Source organism: Arachis stenosperma, chromosome 4 (genome assembly GCF_014773155.1).
Source record: "Arachis stenosperma cultivar V10309 chromosome 4, arast.V10309.gnm1.PFL2, whole genome shotgun sequence".
In the NCBI taxonomy this organism is placed as follows: domain Eukaryota; kingdom Viridiplantae; phylum Streptophyta; class Magnoliopsida; order Fabales; family Fabaceae; genus Arachis; species Arachis stenosperma.
The window spans coordinates 99428748-99441155 of NC_080380.1; the positions used below are offsets into that span (position 1 = coordinate 99428748).

At 39.8% G+C, this 12408-nt stretch overlaps 1 non-coding gene across 1 annotated transcript; it reads right to left on the bottom strand.

Annotated features, from left to right (window-relative positions):
• Positions 1–3666: 3666 nt before the first annotated feature.
• Positions 3667–3770, bottom strand: LOC130977347 (small nucleolar RNA R71). The gene has a single exon (XR_009085042.1). It is a non-coding gene; the product is annotated as a small nucleolar RNA R71 (small nucleolar RNA).
• Between the last annotated feature and the right edge of the window lie 8638 nt (positions 3771–12408).

The window sequence follows — 12408 nt, forward strand, 5'->3', positions numbered from 1 at the left end:
GGTACCCTGGCTGGCGTTTAAACGCCAGTCTGCCTTTTTCACTGGGCATTTTTGAATGCCCAGCTTTTTCTGTATAATTCCTCTGCAGTATGTTCTGAAGCTTCAATTCTCTGTATTATTGACTTGAAAAGACACAAAATAAAAAATATTTTTGGATTTTTAATAATCAAAATGCAACAAGAATCAAATAACAATGCATGCAAGACACCAAACTTAGCAGTTTGTATACTACTGACACTACATGAGACACATAAACACTCAAGTCAAAAGAATTTAAAGATCAGAGTAAGAAATCATCAAGAATTATTTGAAGATCCTTGAGACACATGAATGAATGCATGCAATTGACACCAAACTTAAGATGAGACACTAGACTCAAGCAAGAAACATCAAATATTTTTGGTTTTTATGGTTTTTGTGAATTTTTTTTTGTGATTTTCGAAAATTAAGTGGAAAAAGATATCAAAATTCTTAATGAGAATTCCAGGAATCAGTGCAATGTTAGTCTAAGACTCCGGTCCAGGAATTAGACATGGCTTCACAGCCAGCCAAGCTTTCAAAGAAAGCTTCGGTCCAAAACACTAGACATGGCCAAAGGCCAGCCAAGCCTTAGCAGGTCACTGCTCCAAAAGCAAGATTGAAAAAAAATCAACAAGCTTCTGTGATGATAAGTTGAAACCTCGGTCCAATGAAATTAGACATGGCTTCTCAGCCAGCCAGATTTCAACAAATCATCATGAAACTCTAGAATTCATCTTCAAGAATTTCGAAAAAAAATAAATGCCTAATCTAAGCAACAAGATGAACCGTCAGTTGTCCATACACAAGAACAATCCCCGGCAACGGCGCCAAAAACTTGGTGTTGTTGCCGGGTCAAAACTTGGCACTGTTATTGCAGGGAACAAATGCGAAACTGTAGTTAGGACATTTAATTCCCCGGCAACGGCGCCAAAAACTTGGTGCACGAAATTGTGATCAATACTTTTCAAAACATAAACAATCCCTAGTAATGGCTCCAAAGACTTGGTGCTCAATACCATGGCATAAACACAACTTCGCACAACTAACCAGCAAGTGCACTGGGTCGTCCAAGTAATAAACCTTACGCGAGTAAGGGTCGATCCCACGGAGATTGGTGGTATGAAGCAAGCTATGGTCACCTTGTAAATCTCAGTCAGGCAGACTCAAATGGGTATAGTGATAAACGAATAAAGCATAAGATAAAGATAGAGATACTTATGTATATCATTGGTGAGAGCTTCAGATAAGCGTATGAAGATGCCTTCCCTTCCGTCTCTCTGCTTTCCTACTGTCTTCATCCAATCCTTCTTACTCCTTTCCATGGCAAGCTTGTGTAGGGTTTCACCGTTGTCAATGGCTACCTCCCATCCTCTCAGTGAAAATACGTCCCTGATGCTCTGTCACAGCATAGGCTAATCATCTGTCGGTTCTCGGTCCGGCCGGAATAGAATCCAGTGATTCTTTTGCGTCTGTCACTAACGCCCCGCCTTTCGGAGTTTGAAGCACGTCACAGTCATTCAATCATTGAATCCTACTCAGAATACCACAGACAAGGTTAGACCTTCCGGATTCTCTTGAATGCCGCCATCAGTTCTTGCCTATACCACGAAGACTCTGATCTCACGGAATGGCTGGCTCGTTTGTCAGGCGAGCACTCGGTTGTCAGGCGATCAACCATGCATCATGCAATCAGAAATCCAAGAGATATTCACTAAGCCTTATATGCTTGTAGAACAAGAGTGGTTGTCAGTCACTTTGTTCATGAGTGAGAATGGTGATGATCCGTGACAATCATCACCTTCATCAAGTTGAAGAACAAGTGATATCTTGGACAAAGAACAAGCGGAATTGAATAGAAGAACAATAGTAATTGCATTAATACTCGAGGTACAGCAGAGCTCCACACCTTAATCTATGGTGTGTAGAAACTCCACCGTTGAAAATACATAAGAACAAGGTCTAGGCATGGCCGAATGGCCAGCCTCCCAAATTGATCTAAGATAGCATAAAATTAGAAGATAGCTACCAAGATGTCAAATACAATAGTAAAAGGTCCTACTTATAGAAAACTAGTAGCCTAAGGTGTACAAAGATGAGTAAATGACATAAAAATCCACTTCCGGGCCCACTTGGTGTGTGCTTGGGCTGAGCAATGAAGTATTTTCGTGTAGAGACTTGTCTTGGAGTTAAACGCCAGCTTTTATGCCAGTTTGGGCGTTTAACTCCCATTTAGGTGCCAGTTCCGGCGTTTAACGCTGGAATTTCTTGAGGTGACTTTGAACGCCGGTTTGGGCCATCAAATCTTGGACAAAGTATAGACTATCATATATTGCTGGAAAGCCCAGGATGTCTACTTTCCAACGCCGTTGAGAGCGCGCCAATTGGGCTTCTGTAGCTCCAGAAAATCCACTTTGAGTGCAGGGAGGTCAGAATCCAACAGCATCTGCAGTCCTTTTGAGTCTCTGGATCAGATTTTTGCTCATATCCCTCAATTTTAGCCAGAAAATACCTGAAATCACAGAAAAACACACAAACTCATAGTAAAGTCCAGAAAAGTGAATTTTAACTAAAAACTAATAAAAATATACTAAAAACTAACTAGATCATACTAAAAACATACTAAAAACAATGCCAAAAAGTGTACAAATTATCCGCTCATCACTTTTCAAATTTGATTTTCAAATCTTTTTCAACTAACTATTTGACTTTTTATTTGTTTCTTATCTTTTTTAAAACCACCTAACAACTTTTCTCTCTCTCTAATTTTCGAAAATACCTCCCTCTTTTTCAAAAATTCTTTTTTTAATTAACTAATTGTTTTAAATTTTAATTTTAATTCTATCTCACCTTTAATTTTTGAAAATCACTAACTACTTTTTCAAAATTTATTTTCGAAATTCCTTCCCTCTCCTCTTCTTCTATTTATTTATTTATTTACTAACACTTCTCTTCACCTCTCTTCATCTCAAACCACTACCCCTATCTTCACCCTTCTGTTTGGATTCTCCTTTCTTTATTCCCTTTCTTCTTCTACTAACAATAAGGAACCTCTTTACTGTAACATAGAGGATTCCTCTTCTCTTCTTTTCTTGTTCTCTTCTCTTTCATATGAACAGGAACAAGGAAAAAGGCATTCTTGTTGAAGCTGATCCAGAACCTGAAAGGACTCTGAAGAGGAAACTAAGAGAAGCTAAATTACAACAATCCAGAGACAACCTTGCTGAAATTTTCGAACAAGAAAAGGAGATGGCAGCTGAACCCAACAACAATAATGCAAGGAGGATGCTTGGTGATTACACTACACCTACTTCCAAGTTTGATGGAAGAAGCATCTCAATTCCTGCCATTGGAGCCAACAATTTTGTGCTGAAACCTCAATTAGTTGCTCTAATGCAACAGAACTGCAAGTTTCATGGACTTCCATCAGAAGATCCCTACCAATTCTTAACTGAGTTCTTGCAGATTTGTGAGACTGTTAAGACTAATGGAGTAGATCCTGAAGTCTACAGGCTCATGCTTTTTCCTTTTGCTGTAAGAGACAGAGCTAGAGCATGGTTGGACTCTCAACCTAAAGATAGCCTGGACTCCTGGGATAAGCTGGTCACAACCTTCTTGGCTAAGTTCTTTCCTTCTCAAAAGCTGAGCAAGCTTAGAGTGGATGTTCAGACCTTCAAACAAAAAGATGGTGAATCCCTCTATGAAGCTTGGGAAAGATACAAGCAGATGACCAAAGGATGTCCTTCTGACATGTTTTCAGAATGGACCATGATAGATATATTCTATTATGGTCTATCTGAGTTCTCTAAGATGTCACTGGACCATTCTACAGGCAGATTCATTCACCTAAAGAAAACGCCTGCAGAAGCTCAAGAACTTATTAACATGGTTGCAAATAACCAGTTCATGTACACTTCTGAGAGGAATTCCGTGAATAATAGGACGCCTCAAAGGGAGGGAGTTCTTGAAATTGATGCTCTGAATACCATATTGGCTCAGAACAAAATGTTGACTCAGCAAGTCAACATGATTTCTCAAAGTCTGAATGGATGGCAAAATACATCCAATAGTACTAAAGAGGCATCTTCTGAAGAAGAAGCTTATGATCCTGAGAACCCTGCAATAGCAGAAGTAAATTATATGGGTGAACCTTATGGAAACACCTATAATTCATCATGGAGAAATCATCCAAATCTCTCATGGAAGGATCAACAAAAGCCTCAACAAGGCTTTAATAATGGTGGAAGAAATAGGCTTAGCAATACCAAGCCTTATCCATCATCTTCTCAGCAACAGACAGAGAATTATGAATAGAATACCTCTAAGTTAGCAAATTTAGTCTCTGATCTGTCTAAGGCCACTTTAAGTTTCATGAGTGAAACAAGGTCCTCCATCAGAAATCTGAAGGCACAAGTGGGCCAGCTGAGTAAGAAAATCATTGAAACCCCTCCTAGTACTCTCCCAAGCAATACAGAAGAGAATCCAAAGAGAAAGTACAAGGCCATTGATATACTCAACATGGCCGAATGCAAGAAGGAGGGAGAGGACACGAATCCCAATGAGAAAGATCTCATGGGACATCTCTCAAGCAGAAAGGAGTTCCCTATTGAGGATCCAAAGGAATCTGAGTCTCATATAGAGACCATAGAGACTCCATTAAATCTCTTTCTGGCATTCATGAGCTCTGAAGATTATTCTTCCTCTGAAGAGGATGAAGATGTAACTGGAGAGAAAGTTTCTCAATATCTAGGAGCCATCATGAAGCTGAATGCCAAGTTATTTGGTAATGAGACTTGGGAAGGTGAACCTCCCTTGCTCATCAGTGAACTAGATACATGGGTTCAGCAAACCTTACCTCAAAAGAGACAAGATCCTGGCAAATTCTTAATACCCTGTACCATAGGCACCATGACCTTTGAAAAGGCTCTGTGTGACCTAGGGTCAAGCATAAATCTTATGCCACTCTCTGTAATGGAGAAGCTGGGGATCATTGAGGTACAGCCTGCCTTATTCTCATTACAATTGGCAGACAAGTCAGTAAGACAAGCTTATGGATTAGTAGAGGACGTGTTAGTAAAGGTTAAAGGCCTTTACATTCCTGCTGATTTCATAATCTTAGACATTAGGAAGGAGGAGGATGAATGCATCATCCTTGGAAGACCTTTCCTAGCCACAGCAGAAGCTGTGATAGATGTTAACAAAGGAGAATTAGTCCTTCAGTTGAATGGGAACTACCTTGTGTTTAAGGCACACGGCTATCCTTCTATAACAAGGGAGAGTAAGCATGCAGAGCTTCTCTCAGTATAGAGTCAAACAGAGCCCCCACAGTCAAACTCTAAGTTTAGTGTTGGGAGGCCACAGCCAAACTCTAAGTTTGGTGTTGAATCCCCACATCCAAACTCTATGTTTAGTGTTAGGAGTCCACAACATTGACCTGATCACCTGTGAGGCTCAATGAGAGCTCACTGTCAAGCTACTAACATTAAAGAAGCGCTTATTAGGAGGCAACCCAATTTTTATTTATCTAATTTTATTTTATTTTCATTGTTCTTTTATGTTTTATTAGGTTCATGATCATGTGGAGTCACGAAAAAAATATTAAAATTAAAAACAGCAAAAAATAGCAAAAGAAAAATCACACCCTGGAGGAAGGACTTACTGGCGTTTAAACGCCAGTAAGGAGCATCTGGCTGGCATTCAACGCCAGAACAGAGCATGGATCTGGTGTTGAATTCCAGAAACAAGCAACATCCTGGCTTTCAAACGCCAGGAATGCACCCTGAGGAGAGCTGGCGCTGAACGCCAGAAACAAGCATGGAACTGGTGTTCAACGCTAGAAACTTGCTGCACATGGGCATTGAACGCCCAGAACATGCATCACTTCGGCGTTTAAACGCCAGAATTGCATGCAAAGGCATTTTACATGCCTAATTGGTGCAGGGATGTAAATCCTTGACACCTCAGGATCTGTGGACCCCACAGGATCCCCACCTACCATATTCTCCCCTCTTCTCAACATTCATCCTCTCTTTCCAATAAAACACTCTTCCCCAAAACCCTTCACCAATCACCTCAATCTCTCTTCCCAATTACCCCCTTCACCACTCACATCTATCCACTCTTTCCCATAAACCCCACCTACCTTCAAAATTCAAATTTCTTTCCCACCCAAACCCACCCTAAATAGCCAAACATACTCCCTCTCCCCTCACTATATAAACCCCTCTATTCTCCTTAATTTTTACACAACATAACTCTCTCTCCTATACCTTGGCCGAATACACCTTTCTCCACTCTCCTCCATATTTTCTCTTCTTATTCTTCTTTTCTTTCTTCTCTTGCTCGAGGGCGAGCAATATTCTAAGTTTGGTGTGGTAAAAGCATAAGCTTTTTGTTTTTCCATTATCATTAATGGTACCTAAGGCCGAAGAAACCTCTAGAAAAGGGAAAGAGAAGACAAAAGCTTCCACCTCCGAGTCATGGGAGATGGAGAGATTCATCTCCAAAGCCCATCAAGACCACTTTTATGATGTTGTGGCCAAGAAGAAGGTGATCCCCGAGGTCCCTTTCAAACTCAAGAAAAATGAGTATCCGGAAATCCGACATAAGATCCAAAGAAGAGGTTGGGAAGTTCTAACCAATCCCATCCAACAAGTCGGAATCCTAATGTTTCAAGAGTTCTATGCTAATGCATAGATCTCTAGGAACCATGATCAAAGTATGAATCCGAATCCAAAGAACTATCTTACAATGGTTCAGGGGAAATATTTAGATTTTAGTCTGGAAAATGTGAGGTTGGCATTCAACTTACCCATGATGCAAGGAGATGAACTCCCTTACACAAGAAAGATCAACTTTGATCAAAGCTTGGACCAAGTCCTTAGGGACATATGTGTTGAAGGAGCTCAATAGAAAAGAGACTCCAAAGGCAAGCCGGTTTAATTAAGAAGACTGGTCCTCAAGCCTGTGGCTAGAGGATGGTTGGAGTTCATCCAATGCTCCATCATCCCCACTAGCAAACGATCTGAAGTTACTGTAGATCGGGCCATCATGATTCATAGCATCATGAATGGAGAGGAAGTAGAAGTTCATGAAGTCATCTCCCTTGAATTCTACAAAATAGCCGAAAAGCCCTCTACCTTGGCAACGCTAGCTTTTCCTTATCTTATTTGCCATCTATATTACTCAGCTGGAGTCATCATAGAAGGAGACATCCCCATTGAGGAGGATGATGAGCGGATAATTTATACGCTTTTTGGCACTGTTTTCAGTGTGTTTTTAGTAGATTTTAGTTAGTTTTTAGTATGTTTTTATTAGTTTTTATTTAAAATTCACTTTTCTGGGCTTTACTATGAGTTTGTGTGTTTTTCTGTGATTTCAGGTAATTTTTGGCTGAAATTGAGGGACCTGAGCAAAAATCTGATTCAGAGGCTGAAAAAGGACTGCAGATGCTGTTGGATTCTGACCTCCCTGCACTCGAAGTGGATTTTCTGGAGCTACAGAAGCCCAATTGGTGCGCTCTCAATTCCGTTGGAAAGTAGACATCATGGGCTTTCCAGCGATGTATAATAGTCCATACTTTGCCCGAGATTTGATGGCCCAAACCGGCGTTGCAAATCAGCTTCAGAATTCCCAGCGTTTAACGCCGGAACTGGCACAAAAATTGGAGTTAAACGCCCAAACTGGCACAAAAGCTGGCGTTTAACTCCAGAAAAAGTCTCTACACATGAAAGCTTCAATGCTCAGCCCAAGCACACACCAAGTTGACCCCGGAAGTGGATTTTTACGTCATTTACTCATTTCTGTGTACCCTAGGTTACTAGTTCACTATTAATAGGACCTTTTGACATTGTATCTTTACCTCATGACACATTACACGTTTCTTATTGTATCCTCTACGGCATGAGTCTCTAAATCCCATGGTTGGGGGTGAGGAGCTCTGCTGTGTCTTGATGGATTAATGCAATTACTACTGTTTCTCATTCAATCACGCTTGCTTCTATTCTAAGATATCACTTGTTCCTAAACTTGATGAATGTGATGATTCGTGACACTCATCATCATTCTCACCTATGAATGTGTGCCTGACAACCACCTCCGTTCTACCTTAGATTGAGTGAATATCTCTTGGATTCCTTAATCAGAATCTTCGTGGTATAAGCTAGAATTGATGGCGGGATTCAAGAGAATCCGGAAGGTCTAAACCTTGTCTGTGGTATTCTGAGTAGGATTCAAGGATTGAATGACTGTGACGAGCTTCAAACTCCTGAGGGCTGGGCGTTAGTGACAGACGCAAAAGAATCACTGGATTCTATTCCAACCTGATTGAGAACCAACAGATGATTAGCCGTGCTGTGACAGAGCGCGTTGAACATTTTCACTGAGAGGATGGGAGGTAGTCATTGACAACGGTGAAACCCTACATACAGCTTGCCATGGAAGGAGCCTTGCGTGCATGAAGAAGAAGACAGTAGAAAAGCAGAGATTCAGAAGATAGAGCATCTCCGAGACCTCAACTTGTTCTCCATTACTGCAAAACAAGTACTTATTTCATGTTCTTTTACTTTTCACAACTAAACCTGATAATTATTGATATCCTGACTAAAAGTTACAAGATAACCATAGCTTGCTTCAAGCCGGCAATCTCCGTGGGATCGACCCTTACTCACGTAAGGTATTACTTGGACGACCCAGTGCACTTGCTGGTAAGTTGTGCGGGATTGCAAAAGTGTGATTGCAATTTCATGCACCAAGTTTTTGGCGCCGTTGCCGGGGATTGTTTGAGTTTGGACAACTGACGATTTATCTTATTGCTTAGATTAGGACTGTTTTATTTTTTCTTTGTTGGTTTAGAGTCTTTTATTTGAGTTTAGTTTCATATTTTAAGTTTGGTGTCAATTGCATGCTTTTGTTTTCTTTTAATTTTTCGAATTTGCATGTTCTTTGTCCTTTCTTGATCTTTAAAATTCTAAGTTTGGTGTCTTCTTTGTGTCTTCCTTTAAAATTTTCAAAAATTTGTGTTTGATTTTCTAAAAATTTTAAGTTTGATGTCATTTTGTTGTTTTTCTCTTTTCTCATTTCAAAAAAAATCAAATCTTTTTCAAAGTAATTTTCAATCATATCCTTTCAATTGCTAATTTCAAAATCTTTTTTTTTATTAATTGATTTAGTTTTCAATTTGATGTGATCTTATTTCCTTTTAGTTTTCGAAATTTTACTTGATTTTCCATTTATTTTATTTTATTTTTTTCGATCACTTTTAATTAAAATTTAAAAAAAATTACTTTACTTGGAATCCATATCATATTCCCTTTCTCCATCATGGACTTAAGTGAAATTGAGCAGTCCAGAAGGACTCTGGGGTCATATGCTAACCCCATTACAGCTGCATATGGGAGTAGCATCTGTATACCTCCCATTAAGGCAAGCAGCTTTGAGCTAAATCCTCAACTCATTATCATGGTGCAACAAAATTGCCAGTATTCTGGTCTTCCACAGGAAGAACCTACTGAGTTTCTGGCACAATTCTTACAAATTACTGACACAGTACGTGATAAAGAGGTAGATCAAGATGTCTACAGATTATTACTGTTTCCATTTGCTGTAAAAGATCAAGCTAAGAGGTGGTTGAATAACCAACCCACAGCAAGCATAAAAACATGGAGACAGTTATCAGACAATTTCCTGAATCAATTTTACCCTCCAAAAAGGATGACACAGCTAAGGCTGGACATCCAAGGTTTTAAACAAGAGGATAATGAATCCCTTTATAATGCCTGGGAGAGGTATAGAGGTATGCTAAGAAAATGCCCCTCTGAAATGTTTTCAGAGTGGGTACAGTTAGACATCTTCTACTATGGACTTACAGAAAAAGCTCAGATGTCTCTAGACCACTCAGCTGGTGGATCTATACATATGAGGAAGACGATTGAAGAGGCTCAAGAACTCATAGATACTGTTGCTAGAAATCAACATTTGTACTCTAGCAGTGAGCCCTCTACAAAAGAAGAATGATGAGCGGATAATTTGTATGCTTTTTGGCATTGTTTTTAGTATGTTTTTAGTAGTTTTAGTTGAGTTTTTATTATATTTTTATTAGTTTTTAACTAAAATTCACTTTTCTGGACTTTACTATGAGTTTGTGTGTTTTTCTGTGATTTCAGGTATTTTCTGGCTGAAATTGAGGGACCTGAGCAAAAATCTGATTCAGAGACTGAAAAGGACTGCAGATGCTGTTGGATTCTGACCTCCCTGCACTCGAAGTGGATTTTCTGGAGCTACAGAAGCCCAATTGGCGCGCTCTCAACGGCGTTGGAAAGTAGACATCCTGGGCTTTCCAGCAATATATAATAGTCCATACTTTGCCCAAGATTTGATGGCCCAAACCGGCGTTCAAAGTCACCTACAGAAATCCCAGCGTTAAACGCCGGAACTGGCACCTAAATGGGAGTTAAACGCCCAAACTGGCACCAAAATGGGAGTTAAACGCCAAGAAGAGTCTCTACACGAAAATTACTTCATTGCTCAGCCCAAGCACACACCAAGTGGCCGGAAGTGGATTTTTATGTCATTTACTCATCTATGTACACCCTAGACTACTAGTTTTCTATATATAGGACCTTTTACTATTGTATTTTCATCTATCTTTTGATCATGTTTTGATGATTGAACCCTCATTGGGAGGCTGGCCATTCGGCCATGCCTAGACCTTGTTCTATGTATTTTCAACGGTGGAGTTTCTACACACCATAGATTAAGGTGTGGAGCTCTGCTGTACCTCGAGTATTAATGCAATTACTATTGTTCTTCCATTCAATTCCGCTTGTTCTTTGTCCAAGATATCACTTGTTCTTCAACTTGATGAAGGTGATGATTGACGCCCATCACCATTCTCACCCATGAATAAGGTGACTGACAACCTTCTTGTTCTACAAGCATCTGAGGCTTAGTGAATATCTCTTGGATTCTTCGGAATCTTCGTGGTATAGGCAGGACCTGATGGCGGCATTCAAGAGAATCCGGAAGGTCTAAACCTTGTCTGTGGTATTCTGAGTAGGATTCAATGATTGAATGACTGTGACGTGCTTCAAACTCCTAGCAGGCGGGGCGTCTGGTGACAGATGCAAAAGTATCGATGGATATTATTCCGGCCTGACCGAGAACCGACAGCTGAATTCCGCTATGCCGTGACAGGACATATGCAATCGCTTTCACTGAGAGGATGGGAGGTAGCTGCTGACAACAGTGAGACCCTATACGAGCTTGCATGGAAAGGAGTAAGAAAGGATTGGATGAAGGCTAGGAAAGCAGAGAGACGGAAGGGAAGGCATCTTCATACACTTGTCTGAAGCTCATACACCAATGATATACATAAGTATCACTATCTTTATTTCTATGTTATTTTCGTTCATCACCATATACATCTGAGTTTGCCTGACTAAGATTTACAAGATGACCATAGCTTGCTTCAATACTAACAATCTCCGTGGGATCGACCCTTACTCACGTAGGTTTTATTACTTGGACGACCCAGTGCACTTGCTGGTTAGTTGTGCGAAGTTGTGTAATGCCATGGTATTGAGCGCACCAAGTTTTTGGAGCCATTACAGGGATTATGAGAGTTGTGAATAAGTATAGTTCACAATTTCGCCGACCAAGTTTTGGCGCCGTTGCCGGGGATTGTTCAAGTTTTGAGCAAGCTCTTTGCCGGTAACATCAGTGCCAAAATCCGGCAACAGCACCAAGTTTTTGGCGCCGTTGCCGGGGATTGTTCTTGTGTATGGACAACTGACGGTTCATCTTGTGCTTAGATTAGGTATTATTTTTCTTCAGAGTTCTTAAGAATGAATTCTAGTGTTTCAAGGTGATGTTCTTATCATCACCAAAGCTGATTGATCATCATCAATTAGCTCTTGATGCAATGTCTTGCTGAAGCATAGCTAGCTATGTCTAATTCCTTTAGACTAAAGCTTTAGACTAACATTGCATGATTCCTGGAATTCTCATTACGAATTTTGATACCTTTATTTTCCCTTTCACTTAATTTTCGAAAAAAGCCAAAAAATTACAAAATCATAAAAACCAAAAATATTTCTTGTTTGAGTATAGAGTCTCATCTTAAGTTTAGTGTCAATGCATGTTTCTGTGCTTAATGCATTCATGCATGTGTCCTCATTGATCTTCAAGTGTTCTTGATGATCTCCTTGTTTTGATCTTTGAATTTTATTGACTTGAGTGTTTGTTGTTTCTCATATGCATTCTCATTTTGTTAGTGTCAGTAGTATACAAACTGCTAAGTTTGGTGTCTTGCATGCATTGTTATTTGATTTTATTTGCATTTGATTATTCCTTATTATTAAAAATCCAAAATATTTTTAATTTGTGTCTTTT